Consider the following 14,606-nt stretch of genomic DNA (forward strand, 5'->3'; position numbering starts at 1 on the left):
TGCCATACCTACACAAGCTATGCTTTCTTGTGATGCACACTTATATTTTAAAGATAGGATAAAGGTCTGGGTGTATTGGCTATGCTTTAAAGCTACTTTGAAACAATATGATACTCAGATAAAGTTAAAGCTAAATAAGCTACCAGCTACACTCAGATTAATTTGCAAAAAATTAGTGGTGAAAATGTTTTTTTGCATTTGGGTGTGGCTTGTTGCACATACATGCAAAACACAAAGAATATCAGATTAACATACATAGAGCTTAAATGCATGTTTCATGTAAGTATTTTCTTATTTTTGTTTTTATCTTGTATCTCACATATGGGTTTCTGCCACTAATACCAGTATGAGGTTAATGTCAATGGCGTCCGTGATGTTTTTTGGACCATCCATGAGCATGCTGTTCAGACTGTACTGCTATCATTTCTTAGCTTTTCCCTAGAGACTCCTAAGTGCTGCAGGCTCATTCCTGTTGCATTATTTTACTTTTTCAGCTTCATACAAAAGCCTGCTTTTGTCTCCTGTATTCAGTCCAAAAGTCTGAAACTCCCACTCAAAGTGAACTAAACCATGGTTTGATACAGAGACCAAAGGTTTGGCCATTTGGCAAAGACTGAAGTGTGGGGGTGGTTTCACTGCTGTGATCTCGGTTCAGATCAAACTGAAGATTTCGTAGGTCTAAACCAAACAAGCAAAATTCAAACTGGTGTTTATCTGTGGAAAAAAACTCTTAACAGCTCAGATATTGAAATTCAGCTGAATAAGGCGTCAGATAAATGCTGATTCTGCAAAACTCTTGTGCTCTTTTGCAACAAATATATCTTTCCTGTGCTGTACAGCTGCTCTGAATGTGAGCCAAGCTGATTCCCAGAGGACAATGGAGCTGGCCCATGGCCAGGCCATAGTACACCAGAGCATCTTGTGCCAGCCATATGGTACCAGAGGATATCATCTGGGTCTCACCACAAAGCCACATCTTAAGGGAATATTATTCACTTATCAGTGTGGAGAAAGATGATTAGATCACTATGTCGTGGTGATTAAGGGAAATTGCTAGGCCCCTGAAACCCTGGAGAAAAACAGCTTTGGTAGCTCTTCTGTTCATGATAGGGTTATGACCAGCTGAGAGAGATACTTCAGAAAATACTTCCGACCTTGCATTCTCATTTTGACTTACCAGCTTACACATTAATGGATATACAGTAGGGTTGCAGTATTAGTATCAGCAGTTATTAATAGGGATGCACTGGTAATGATACCAATCCTAAGTACTTGTACTCATGAAACCTGCAGATCCTGTACTTTGTATGATTTTAAAGCATGACTTTAGCCTTTTACTATGTTAATATGTGGCTAAAGTTGAAGCCATGCCTGCAGTTTGGTTATATTTAAACATAAATAAAAATAGCAAAATTAGAGGAGAATGAAAGCTATGCACTTATAAATTGTTAAGATGAGAGATTAAGATTTTCTGATATAGGTATAAAAACTTCAAACTAATTCTAAGAAAAGTTGTGGTTTTATTTAGTACTCGTATCTGTATTCTGTGTCAGTGAGTTCCTAGATGTAAGTACTTGTACTCGTACTTGGTCTGGAAAAATGTGGTATTGTTGCATCCCCAAATATTAATAATTCATATCAGCAGATTTGAACATTTCTGCGGATGTTTAAGACGGATCGACTGCAAATTTGGGCCATGTATACAAATGCTTTTTTGGATTTTTAGGCAGGATCAACCGACCTACGTCAGTTGAAGTCTTTTTCTTTGTTTAAATTAATTTCATGAATTTCAAAGTATACTTTAAGAATGAAGCTTTTGTATAAACTACATTTATATACTGGTACTAGCTAAAATAAAATGATATATCTTGGCATATCGGATATCTGAAAAAATCCAATATAGTTCTTCCTTAATGTACCGCTTGAGAACTAAAGAATTTGAGCTTTTGAAAGCAAGTTCTTGCAGTTTTGAATTATAAAGGGAGCTCTGTTGTGCCACTTTTATACAAAGCTATGCAAAAAAAAAACTCAATCAGTTCTTATATTTCATGTAGGGAAGCAAACAAGCCAGACTTGGAACTAGGGATGTTCCTAGATGACTAATGTCAAGTCTGGTCAACTCAGTTTTTAATCCTGTTTAGTCAGGTGGTCTGAAGTTACAAAAGTACTCAGAAAATAGTCAAAAATGAGCACTGTTTATAAAACACTGGATTACAGCATCTGTCAGGAAATTTGTGGCTAATGTTAGCAGTGCTAGCATCACCTGCCTTTAAATCTCTTTTCAGGTTAACATGTTAATATCCATAGCCTAGATCAAATACTGTATTTGTGTTAAACTCCTAGGACATGCTACCAAGACAATCCATTCCCTCCACTTGTTTACATCGACACAGTAAAGCAAATCTCTGCATAGCAGTTACCAAAATAACTAGAGCTGCCGTGGCTACTAGTGGCAGTTGGCTCTTTTACAGTTTAGACCAAGCATTTGACAGGGATCGTGGTCCTGAATTGATTAGAAATAGACTAGCGACTAGAGACTACCGAGGGATCCACTTTAATAGTTTAGCCAGCTAATCCTGCATATCCCTACTTGGAACTGTCTTTTTGAAGGGTTTTATGTGACGTCTACAAGCTGTAAAAAGAGCTCTGCTGTACTGTAGTTACAGGATTTTTCAGTAAGTGGTTTGAAACTTGATGGATATAGCATGTTTTGTCCCTAGTAGTCACTTACATGTGCTATTTTGTTGAAGTTTTGTGACTTTCCAGACAGTTGCGTGTAAGAACTACCCTCAGAAATCTGAATCAGTGTTACCGCTCAGGCCACATCCCTAACTGCAATTAAAACTTGCATCTTTTTAAAGACGCTGCGGCTTTGCTTGAATGTGCGCTTGAAGCGTTTCTGCTCACCTAAAGAGCAGCTGTAGTTGCCAGGTTTCTAGTTTCTGCCTTTTGTGGTGCGATTGTGAAATTCTTTGCTGTGGTTTGCAGGGTGAGCGGGGGAGCTGTATGAAGGGGGCATGTGTTGAATGGCTGTGTTGTGGTTGAGTGGCAGTGCTGAGCCTGGAGCGAGTGTGAATGTAGCACCGGGAGAAGAAAAGTCTCTGTGTGCTGGGCTGTGAGAGACACGCAGAGGGGGGAGGAAAGGGGCCCCTGAGGTTGTGGGCAAGGGAGAGAGAGGGGCCCTGTGATTGCTCAAGGGTCGGTGCGAGGGATAGTGTGCGAAAGGATCAGGAGCGTAGCAAAGCCGGGGGCTTGGTAGAGGGGCTGAAACAGGCACAGGGTGCTTTGGGGGGCCTTTGGAGGGACATGCATGCTCAAGGGGGGCTTTGAAGAGGGGCTCCGCAATGGAGGCCGGGCTCTTGTTGCTCCCAGAGTGTTTGTGATTTATTGCCCACCACCAAGGGATCCCACTCCCCTTCCTCCTACTCCTCAGCTTTTTTTCTTCTCTTCATCCTCCCCCTCCTCCTTCTCCTCTTTTTTTAATGTTTTGATAGTTCCTACAGTCAGCTCTGGTAGGGGGAATGGAGGTTTGGAAAGGGGCCTCTCCTCTCTGAGCCACAGGGGTTTACATGAGTGCAGCAGATGTGGAGAGGGTAAGAGAGAAAGAGAGAAGAGGGCTTGGCTGGGAAACTGTTCCGCCTCATTCCAGCTCTCAGCTTTTTTTTTTTAAACATTAAAGTGTTGCTCCTTTTCTGGGCCTCTCAGTTGAGAGAATATGCATGTGTTGGGGCCCGCCAAGCAGAAAGGAACTTGTAGAATGAAGCAGCTCAAACTTCAAGTTGCAGCACTTTTACAGAGTTACAGAACTGCAGAAAGGAATCATTTCATAAATCATATTAACACCAAAAGTTTTAGTACTTGTGACTAATATACATTTTCCAAAAGTAGAAGTTCTACATGACTTTTTCTGGCATAACTGAATATATTTTTGTAGTAAAGCTGGAAGTACTTGCCAATAAAAAGTAAATCAACTGCAAGAAGTGCTGTTCAGTTTTGTCCTTCTTAAGGCTGGGGATTATGGACCAAAATTTTTGTACCTCACTTAAAGTAAACCCAGGTAAACAACAGCAAGGATTTTTTTTTTGCTATGTTCAGAAATATCACTCTGTAATTTTACGTCATTAAACCATTTAATTTAAGCTCCACTTTGGCGCACCATAGATGTTTCCCCTGGCCTGCAGCATGTTGAGCTGCTGAATACTGTCCGTTAAGGCGAGGACTGTAGGAACATAATGATTACGTACCATGACTTTATTTTTTATGATCTCATGTGGAAATCTCAAAGCTCTACGCTGATTAAGGCAATACATATTTCTTTGTATCTATTGAACAAAAAGCAAAAAGTCACATGTTTACCCCCAAGATAAATCCACAGTGCATGTTCTTTGTCAGTTCTCTTGATATTAGGTGCAGAAATCACATTGCATTGCCCTGCTAACAGTAGTGCAAAAGAGCCCAACATTGTACCAGTGGGAAGCAGAAATCATTTTCTCCATAGTGGATTTTATTATTATTCAAAATGTCAAAACCATCCAAGGTAGACTTAACATGGGATACCTTAGAGTGAAATGATGGTACATGCTCCTATAAAAGACAAATTTTCATACAATATCAACCCCATTTAAGAAAAAATGATTTGATTGCGATCATTGTGAAAAGAACTACACAAAATCCAATCCAAGAGTCTTGTAGCCACACCCCTGATTAGATGAGCCAGCTTTTATGATGCAAACTTCAGATATTGGCAGCTGCCACTGAAGTTCAGTCATTTTAAAATTAAGTTTGATGACATTCATTATTTAAAATATAGAAAAAAGGTCTTTGTCTAGTAAGAAAAAAAGGCTAAAATGTCATTCTTTTATGAGGTCTCATTGGAAAAGCTTGTATTGGCAATGCATAATGGAAATTGCGCAATCCTTCATTCCCAGTAAAAATTATGCACACAGTCTTGTACTGTTGCCCTATTTTTCTATCCCTTTTTTGCACTAAATCAACTGTTTTACTGTCACAAGTGTCCAGACAGATGGTTTGCTTGGTTTCAGGATTCTAAGTGTTGATATGAGGATTTTTGAAATGTCAATGGAGGATTTGAATGGGGAAATTTGCTTCTGGAATCAGAGATACTAAAAATTAGTGATCATTGTTGAGCTCTATGTATGCCAGTAGTATTTGCTCTGCAAACCCTTTACTGTGACGCAGTGTATTCCCAGATTCTTGCCAAAACACAGCTGTAGTCCAGGTTGTGTGTGGAATAACAAATATTGGTTGAATGAATCATTCTGTCACTAAAAATGCAGCCTATTTTCAAAGATTTTGAAGCTCCAACAACCATGTGTGATACCAAAGTGGTAGCTATAAATGGTTAACTGTCATGTGTGCGTGGCTGGCTCAGTGTGTATAATTGCTCTTTATCTTCCAACAGCCAGTCTGAGAATTCCTTGAAATGTTTATGATAAAAACGGGTTGTTACACTGCATGCTCTCACAAGGATCAGCCTGCATGCTCAGTCTTGTTTTAAGGAAATATTTGATGCTGTCGGGCATCTCCTCTTTCACGTTCCAGGCTTATTATGTTGGCAGTTCTCATTTTATCAACTTTGCAGTGCATGCTTGCTTTACACAACACAGAAGTTGATCATTTTAACGTTTTTTTTAATATAATTGTTTAAGAATGATTATGGTCAATTTCAAAAGCAGATTATATTAACAGACTTTTTCCATGTGAATTTTATACATTTTAATGGCCTGTTATAAACTTGTGGCGTAGACTTACAATATGGAACATCTGGGTTAAAGATGTTCCCTTCTTACGTGCAACTGAAACATTTTGAAAGGGGCTACTGGAAAGAGGAGAGCAGGCTGTACAAAGGAGACAGTTGCTGGGAGAGTACTCCACATAGCTGGAGATTGAGATAATGTAGCTCTCCTTCTCTGGGCCTCTTTAGCACTCACGCTGACATCTGCTGTATTGAACACCCTCTCTGTCAGTCGATTTCTCTGCTAAGAATTCCCTCCTGTCTTCTATTGGACATGCAGTAACTTTTGGTGTCACAGTGGAATGTATTTCACATTTTTGTTGGAGAAAGGACAGCCACAGATCACTTCATCCATCAAAGTCAAGTCACATAATGATGCCAGCAGAAGTTTCTCATCCTTTTTTTTTTGCAGTGTTTGATAGGGCTCCTGTGTGGGCCTAGAGGCATCTGAGGACAGGAATGCGTTGGCGCTTCTTTGGTGGAGGGGTGTTTGCACAGACTGCATGGGTAGACTGATTTGTAGCTTTGTGATGAATCAGTATTGTGCTAAGTGCTGATTGCAGTAGCTTGGTGCACAATGCAACGGGACAATAAATGGTAGCACGCTGAATGGGACCCCGGCGATTGCTGTTCCACACCAACGGTGTTATCAGTGTTGGTGCTGCTGGTGTGGGCTTAATTTTGGACTTATTTGACTTTAGTGTTTAATTGCTTAGTGTTGGAGCTAAGGTTGGGACCATTCTTTATTCTATTTGATCAAGTTTTTTTTATATTGATGTAATTTACATTGTTTTAGTGATTGTATCAAAAAATGTTAAATTTTAAGGGAAAAAAGTTTAAGAGTTAGGTTAAAGAAAGCAGCAGTGGGTTATTCAGATTAACAGATTAGTAAATACTGACTTTCAGACTACATAATTTGTGTTGTCTTTTGCAGTGGTGTCATGTCAGACATCCGACAAAAAACTTGTCCTGTCTTGGCTGACTGACTAGCAACACCACATCAAGCCAGTCATTGTATGCTGTTGTCACAACTGTCTTCGGGACTGTGTGCAAGTTTTTGGTGGTTTGGGAGGTGGGTGAAGGAGTTAGTCATGGTAATAGTCTTGTCCTAAAAAGACTAAAACAACAAAAGGGAATCACTGGGGACTCGTCCCTGTGAGATAAGAAGAGCACGATATGGACTGGGAATCCTCCAGAAAGAAGTGGAAGTACGTCTGTCAAAAACATCAGCCCATTGTTAAGCAATCCCCTGGAAGAAAAAGATTTGATATTGGGAACTTTATAGTCAGAATGCATGTCTTTGACATCAGGCCAGGATGTCAAAGTAGACCAGGATGGAAGAAAAAATTGACATAGCAGTTTTGCCAAATCATGGTCAGAGGATTTCCCGGGCAAATCTTTAATTATGTCAAACTACAAGAGTGTTTGTCATTCTCAACATTTATATTTGGTTCCAGCTTAGATGACAGGCTACAATGAGGCAATCTGGCTAAAATCTGGTTGAATTGGAGGAGTCTTACCTGGCCTTTAATTGGACTCAACTACTTCGATTCAAACTTGGATTCTCTTTATTGTATTGTGTTAGTACCAAAACTTTATTAGTGTATCTGTGGAAGTGGATCAGTTTTTGTCTTGCATTTTTACGTGATCAAAATAAAATAAAAATCTGAATTAGGGATACTAAGGGCTATTTAGTTTAGGAGGCATTTAAGCTTTTGAGTTTAACTAGCGTGGAGTCAAAGTTTTAAATGCTGGTATTTGGACAGCCCTACTCAAAACTGTACATTTTCTCTTTTTTCAGAATTATGTTAAGTTTTAATTATTTTAATTTTAGCTAAAATCAGAGGAGAGAAGGTGAAAAATGGCTGACTCAAGCTAGATTTAAATCTATTTTTTCCATGCTATAGTTTCCAATGTAAAATGGGATACAGAATAAGTTCTAAAATGCCCGTTGTGATGTTATTTCATTTTACTATTGTATTGTGTAGATGTTGTAAATACTATGTCTTTCCAACAAAATTCCTTTCTTTAACAGAGCAGCTGAAGAGAGACTGTAAATGTGTATAAAGTACTGTAGCCTCTGCGTACTGGCGTCTCCTCTACCAACTGAGCTAACCAGCGCCCTGCTTTATACATTTAAGCAAAATAGAAGATTGAATGTGCCTTCTTAACAGGGGCTTGGGCCATAGATCAAAGCATATCATGATGCAAGGGTCGCGGTCCAGTATGCAATATATTGCACTCGTTTACAGGCCTGTAGCCTTGATGTTTGCTTTAACAGTATTTATGTAATGCTGTCTTACTGGATGTTATGTTGAAGCTGAAATTGAATGAGTTCAAATACATCACAAAATTGAACCTCTGCCATTATTCACCATGTATATTTTGTGATTAAAATCAAGAGCTTTTAATCACAAGGCAAAGCATACTATCACACCTCTCTAATGTTTCAAAATTGGCTTTCACCCATGACTGTGGCTGCAATTTAGGATTATTTGTTATGCATTTGTACGATAAACGTTAGTAGTACTATTCCAGTAACTCGATAGTTATCTTTAAATTGCTAGTTTTGTTTGACATACAGTTGAAAAAACAAAGATATTTACTTAACCATTGTATGAGGTTAACAAATAGAACCAATTCTCACTCTTCAGAGGCTTTAGAGTCAAATGATAAATGCCATTTTGACTTTAAATGCAACAGTCAAAGTTCAGTTTTCCACCCATAAGTAATAACTAAAAACTGTTCCAGAAAGGAAAACGTCATTTAATACATCTAAATATAGAATTACACCACCTTATAATCAGGGTTAAAACAGCGGCCTTACACTAAGCTCTTTTGAGTGAGTGCTTCCGAAGTAAAGTGGTGAAAAAATAGTGACATACCCTCAGCTGCTGTAATTATGTCCAATTTTAAAAATATCTCGCTACCCCCGTGATGTGACGGAGAAAAAAAAAAGGGAGCAATGTAATTTCAGGGCTCAATAAAATCAACACTGTAATTAGATTCTTTTTCCTTCCAAGCTGCATTAGTTTATGAATGCAGTCAGACTTGTGTGCATGAAAGCGTGCATAACTGTTTCATTACTTGATTGTGTGCAGAGACCAGAGTCTGAATTGGCAAATCTTCTTTAGTGGAGTCCGAGCATGTCTGCTAGCAGGATTAAGACAGAGGGAGAATAATGCAGAGGGAGACAGACTGATAGACCTGAAGAGGTGGTGCACTAAGACAGCAGTCAGATTAGGGAGAAACAAAGTCAAGGGGAACACAAAAGGTATTTCAAACATGTTACATATTTGACAGGCAGGGGGGTGAGGTGGACGAGCTAGTGTGGCTAGGTGTACTGTATGTCAGCCTCGTGCTGTTGAGGTGTGGCATTACATAACTCCCTGAACAACATAGATCACAGGCTCAGTTTAAAAAGCCTCCGTTATTTTCATCTGGGATTTATTTCCCCTGTATGGGTCATACTGCCGGTCAGTCCTATTAAAAATAGAAGCAATTACTTGAGTGAAGAGCCCTCTTGTAGCTCTCAGTGTTCATTTATTGCTATGCCAAGGAAAAACCAAAGGGAAGTTACAGCACACCCTTTCAGTGCAGAAGTCACACTGCAGTTAGAGTTACTATCACTAGTATGGCATGCCAAGCTTCTTTATTCCATTAGATTAGCAAAATCAATATGAGATCCTCTTCTTACCTGGGCTGCAACTCAGATCATTTAGTTTTTAATGCCAAAAAACATGGAGTTTTTTTCTATTGCTGCAAGACCAAAAATATCTTCGGTTGGCATCTCTTGCCAGCCAACGCCCTTTGCTTCTCATTAAATGTTAAATGTTTTAAAATCAGTTGTTGCCCAATTTTGCTGAAACCTGTGTGAATTGCATCCCCAGTGTCCTGTTCTTAGCTGATGAAGAGTGACACCCAGCGTGGTTTTCTGATGCTGTAGTCCATCTGTGTGACGGGATGTGTTCAGAGATGCTTTTCTGCATACCTTGGAGGAAACAAGTGGTTATTTGCCTTTCCAGTACCCCAACCAGTCTGGTTATTCTCCTCTGACTTTTGCCAGACATTCTGGCCCAGAGAAACACTGGAGCTTCCTCACACTGCATATAAGGCAGAGTTTAATTTGAAGTTGCCCATGCATATTTTTGGGTCTTTATCAGGGAAAAAAATCTGAAATAAATGAACTGAAGAAAAGACCCTTAACTGTCTGCTTTCATCATCAACACAAAAATATTAAATTGGATGTCTTTCAGATTTGTTTCTGTGTTTTTATGCCTTTTTTCTGGGATTGAATCAAAGGTTAAGGTGGAAACTGGGTGAGTTGAGAGAAAATGTGGAAGGGCACGCAGGGAAGGTGCCACAGGTTGAATTAAACCCAGACCACCTGTGGGGCACACAGACATATCCACTAGGGCAGTGGTTCAGATCCCTTACCCCATCTTCATCATGACAAATTGGGACTAAAATTAAAAACAAAACTCATCCATGTAAAATGATATAATAAAAATAATGATACAGCTTTGACCTGTGATAGTAGAAAACATTAGCCTTCTGTTTGTGTTTCTGGTGGCCTCACAACTCCCCTAGACCCATGTGTCCAAAAAGAAGACCCATATGTCATGTATTTTGTGTACTATCAATGTCATGTTTTATACTGTGGAATCAAACTTTCTACATCTTTTTTGTCTTCTATTCCCAAACACATATTTGTGTGAGAGACGCACAGATACTGATACCAAGCCCAAGTACTTGTTCACATACTCATGAAACATTGCAGATACTGTCATCTGTATCATTTTAAAGCAGGACTTAAGCCTTTTAATATACTAATATGTAGTCAGATTTGGAGCCACATCTGTATTTGGGTGATATCTTAACAAAAATGAGGATGCCAAAAGTAGAGCAGAATGAAAACTATGCAATAATAAATTGTCAAGAGGAGAGATGAAGATCATTTAATGAAAATAACTGAATTTTCAAAATAGTTTCAGGAACAGTAATGATATTAGGCTTAATTACTTATATTTTTACTCTGTGGAGGTGAGTACTCAAATGTAAGTACTTGTACTCATACATGGTCTGGAAAAATGTGGTATCAGTGCATCCCTAATCTGTGACCTGATTATAAAGGCTTTGCGACCCTCTTTTGGGGCCCAACCCACCAGTTGAGAACCATGTAGCTGAAGAAGCTTGAAATTTTTGACTACAGAAGATTTTTTTTTTTTTTTTTTTTTGAAAAATAATTTTTTAAAGCTGTAATTTTTAGAATCTTTAGCATCTTTGACAGAAATTGAACTGGCACACATTTAAAGAATCTAAAATTCTGCACAAGGGCATCATATAAGATAATAATATGCAGGCTAAGTAAATTATAAATGCTTTAGCCAGCACTAAAGATGCAGCAGAGAGACAGTGTAAGAACATAGCTACCTTTAAGCTCCATCTACAAGTCTCTGCAAGCTTCCTTTCATTCATCATTTGAGAGAGTGTTGCTCCTCGCATGCAACCCAAGAATGCAAAGTTGCGGTTATGTCGTAATGACCATGTATACTTGGTCTAATGTGGCCAGTTGTAACACTGATTCATGGAAAACTGCACATCAGGAAACAGTTGTGTGTGAAGCTGTGGTGATTCATTGATGGTCTGCTCTTTATAGGGTTAATCATCAGCCTGTAGCAACAGCCTCCTCATTGGCTGCTGCTTAGCATGTGCACAGCACCTTCCAGCCAGCAGGGGGAGACATTGCCTGCCATTTTTTGTTATTTTAGCCCAGAGCTGTATTATACATTGACTTATAGTACAGGTATGTTAAGCACTTAAAAATGTTGATACAACCTAGCTCTTTAAGTGTTTTATTTAGTTAAATGTGTGAACACAGCTTTAATTTATCAGCTGCACCCTCCAGATATTCCACTTGGATTCCTTATCATGCTGTGTAATGCATTGTGCATTATCATGCACTTTACTGCTCTGTAATGTGCCTTTACATGTGGTGTGCTGTAAGGTACTTTCCACGGATTATTAATCTTTACTGCTGTGCCTTTGCTAGACCTTTCTCAGACATGGAGGAACAGTATAACCTGAAAATGCTGGTTACTTGAGTAGGCCCTCTAAATTTAACCTAAGTGTGAGCTATCTTTAGTGCGCCCGTGGTGCCCCAGCCCTGTCCTGCCCACAGTCTGCAGTTTGTTCGCTTCAGACATACCATTTCAGCAGGGGAGATTGTCCCCCCAACACACACCACAGCAGCACCAGTGGCAGCTGTGTCGACTGCTTCCATGACCTGCGGTTGTCTAACTGACTACTGACTGGCTGAGGCCTTCTGGGATATGATGAGAAGGTCTGCATGACATGCAGGCTTGCAGGGACTCGTCCAAGGGGCCCCATGTCTCATTACTCTCCTTTACACAAGTTGCCACAGAAACCGACTTTCGTTGAAAATGTCCCAGGAGCTGTGCAGGCTCTGAGCTTCTCTTTACTCTGACGGACAATAGTGTTACATTTTGTTATTACTGCAGCGGTACAACCAGGATTATTTTGTACATCTCTGCCATTGATTTTAACAGGCTGGTATTATAATTATCATACAAAGTAGGTGTTTCCTGCCAGGGTTAATCAGATGTGTTAATATAATTTAGTAAGTGTTGAAGTAAGCCTGCATCTGATGATGATTACGATTATCCATTGATTTATCATCAGTGTAAAATAACCTTTTACTTGGTAAAATGCCAGAAAAATTAAGGAAGAAAAAATGTCCTGGTTTCTCAAAGTTAAAGAGATTCTTTTTATTTGTCAATAGTCGTGCAACTCTTAATTTAAGGCTGGTCCCTAGTCATCTGATTTAAAAATCAGAGGCTAATTTCAAATGCATTTATTCAACTAGTGCAAGACAAGAAAACAGTCAAAATAATGCACAATTTAATATCATTTGTAAGGGCCTAATTTGCTTTTATTTAGATAAGACAGACTGAGAAACAAGGGAGAGAGAGTGATGAAAAAAGGAGCCAGAGGACCCTGGACACCAGCAGGCACACCCATTGCCCACTGGCATTTTTTTAAAAAGAGATCACAATGTGCACAAGTGAAATCGTTTTGCTAACATTAGCAGTGCTAGCACAGCCAGCCTTCGATCCTCCTTGCAGTTTAACATCCACATGCCTTGCTAAATATGGTTACACCTTGCTTTGGTCAAGTAGTCATACTTTAGTATAAGCTAACAGGGCATACATACATTATTTGCATTTTCAAGATCAAAAAACTGCTTTAAGTATAAGATGCCATCTGTTAACTGTGCTGGTTAACATCCGGATAGTAGAGCAGTATGGCAGTAGCCATTATATTGAGTTGTTGTATTAAAGCTTAGACATAAAATCTGATAAGTTTTTCAGACATGAATTAAAAATATATATTGAAAAAAGGCAGAGATGCACCACTTGTGAAAATTGGCACCAATACCGCGGTTTGAAATGACAATTTTACTGGTGCAATTCCTGACACCAGTGTCTTTTCATTACTTATTTGGTGTAAGACTCCCACTATGCTGGTGTTTCTTCTCATAGTTAAGAGTTTGCCCAATGGGGGACTTCCTCTGCCCCACAAAAACTAGGGATGTATGGGGCACGCGGATGGCCTGGAGGTCTGGGACGCTACCCATGTGCGTGGGCAGCCTGTGGCCCTTTGCCGCATGTCTCTCCCCACTCTCTCTCCCATTTCCAACTCTATCCACTGTCCTCCTCTATAGAATAAAGGCACGAAAAGCCCAAAAATAAATCCTAAAAAAAAAAAAAAAAGGTGATGCACTAGGTTATCAGTATAATCGGTATTGGCAGATTCTAGCTTAAAAAGTGATCATATTGGCAGATACCAAAATTTCTGCTGATATTTGCAGCCGATATTTTGGCTATATAAATCTGCCTATGTTAGCCATAAATATTGGCTGTACATACAAAAACGTTAGTGGAGTTTTAGGTTGAACCAACAGACCTGAAGTCTTTCTTTACATCAACTATTTTTTTCTTACACCTAAAAGTGTGTTTCAAGGACTGAAATTTGTCAATTTGGTCATCCTCAAACTTTAACTGCTGTGAAGGACAAAAGTTTTAGGTCTGAACTACGTTGACATATCTGTATTGGCCAAAAAAATTTTTGGAAAATATATGCAAAGATCCGATATCATTCATCCCCCCAACAGACCTCTTCCTTGAATCTTTGGGATGCATGACATTGGTAAATGCCAATATTTATTACTTCATTTGAGCCGATACCAATAGTGATACCAGTTTATAAATGTTGTTCACCTAAAACTTAAGTCCTTGAAACACACTTTAGACCTTAATGATTGAGGATGAACGAGCAAAGACTTAGCCGATGTATTGGTTGTAAATATTTGCAGATAGTTTCATATCTGCCAATACCGATATCGAATCGGTCAGAGGTACTGATACCAGAACTAAATTGATTGAACCGAGCAGATGAGCTTCGGCTTCTGATATATGTTCATGCCACATATGCCAGTGGATGACATTTGTCAACAGGGCAGATATTGTCCAAGATGTTAAACCCATTCACCCGTGAATCTCTGATAATTAGTTAAACCAACTAGTTTAATCATTTAGGCAGCTATACACATATTCCTATTTAAAAACCCCAAAATCCTCATTTAAATGTGACATAAAACAGTGAAAAGGAGGAAGTTGTATAACTGAAGATTCAGGAAAATCATTGTCTGCATGAAGATTGACCAAAAAAGACTGGATAATTAAAATATCTGGCCATTCCTTTATTTCTATATTTATTCTTCTGACATCTAGATGGGGTTGTGCTGAAATTTTAGATGCATCTTATGAGG

At 39.0% G+C, this 14,606-nt stretch overlaps 1 protein-coding gene across 1 annotated transcript in view; it reads left to right on the plus strand.

Annotated features, from left to right (window-relative positions):
• Positions 1–14,606, plus strand: part of pik3r1 (phosphoinositide-3-kinase, regulatory subunit 1 (alpha)) — a 36,657-nt gene that overhangs the window by 3,668 nt on the left and 18,383 nt on the right. The window lies entirely within an intron of this gene.

Source organism: Cheilinus undulatus, linkage group 17 (assembly GCF_018320785.1).
Source record: "Cheilinus undulatus linkage group 17, ASM1832078v1, whole genome shotgun sequence".
Taxonomy (NCBI): Eukaryota; Metazoa; Chordata; class Actinopteri; order Labriformes; family Labridae; genus Cheilinus; species Cheilinus undulatus.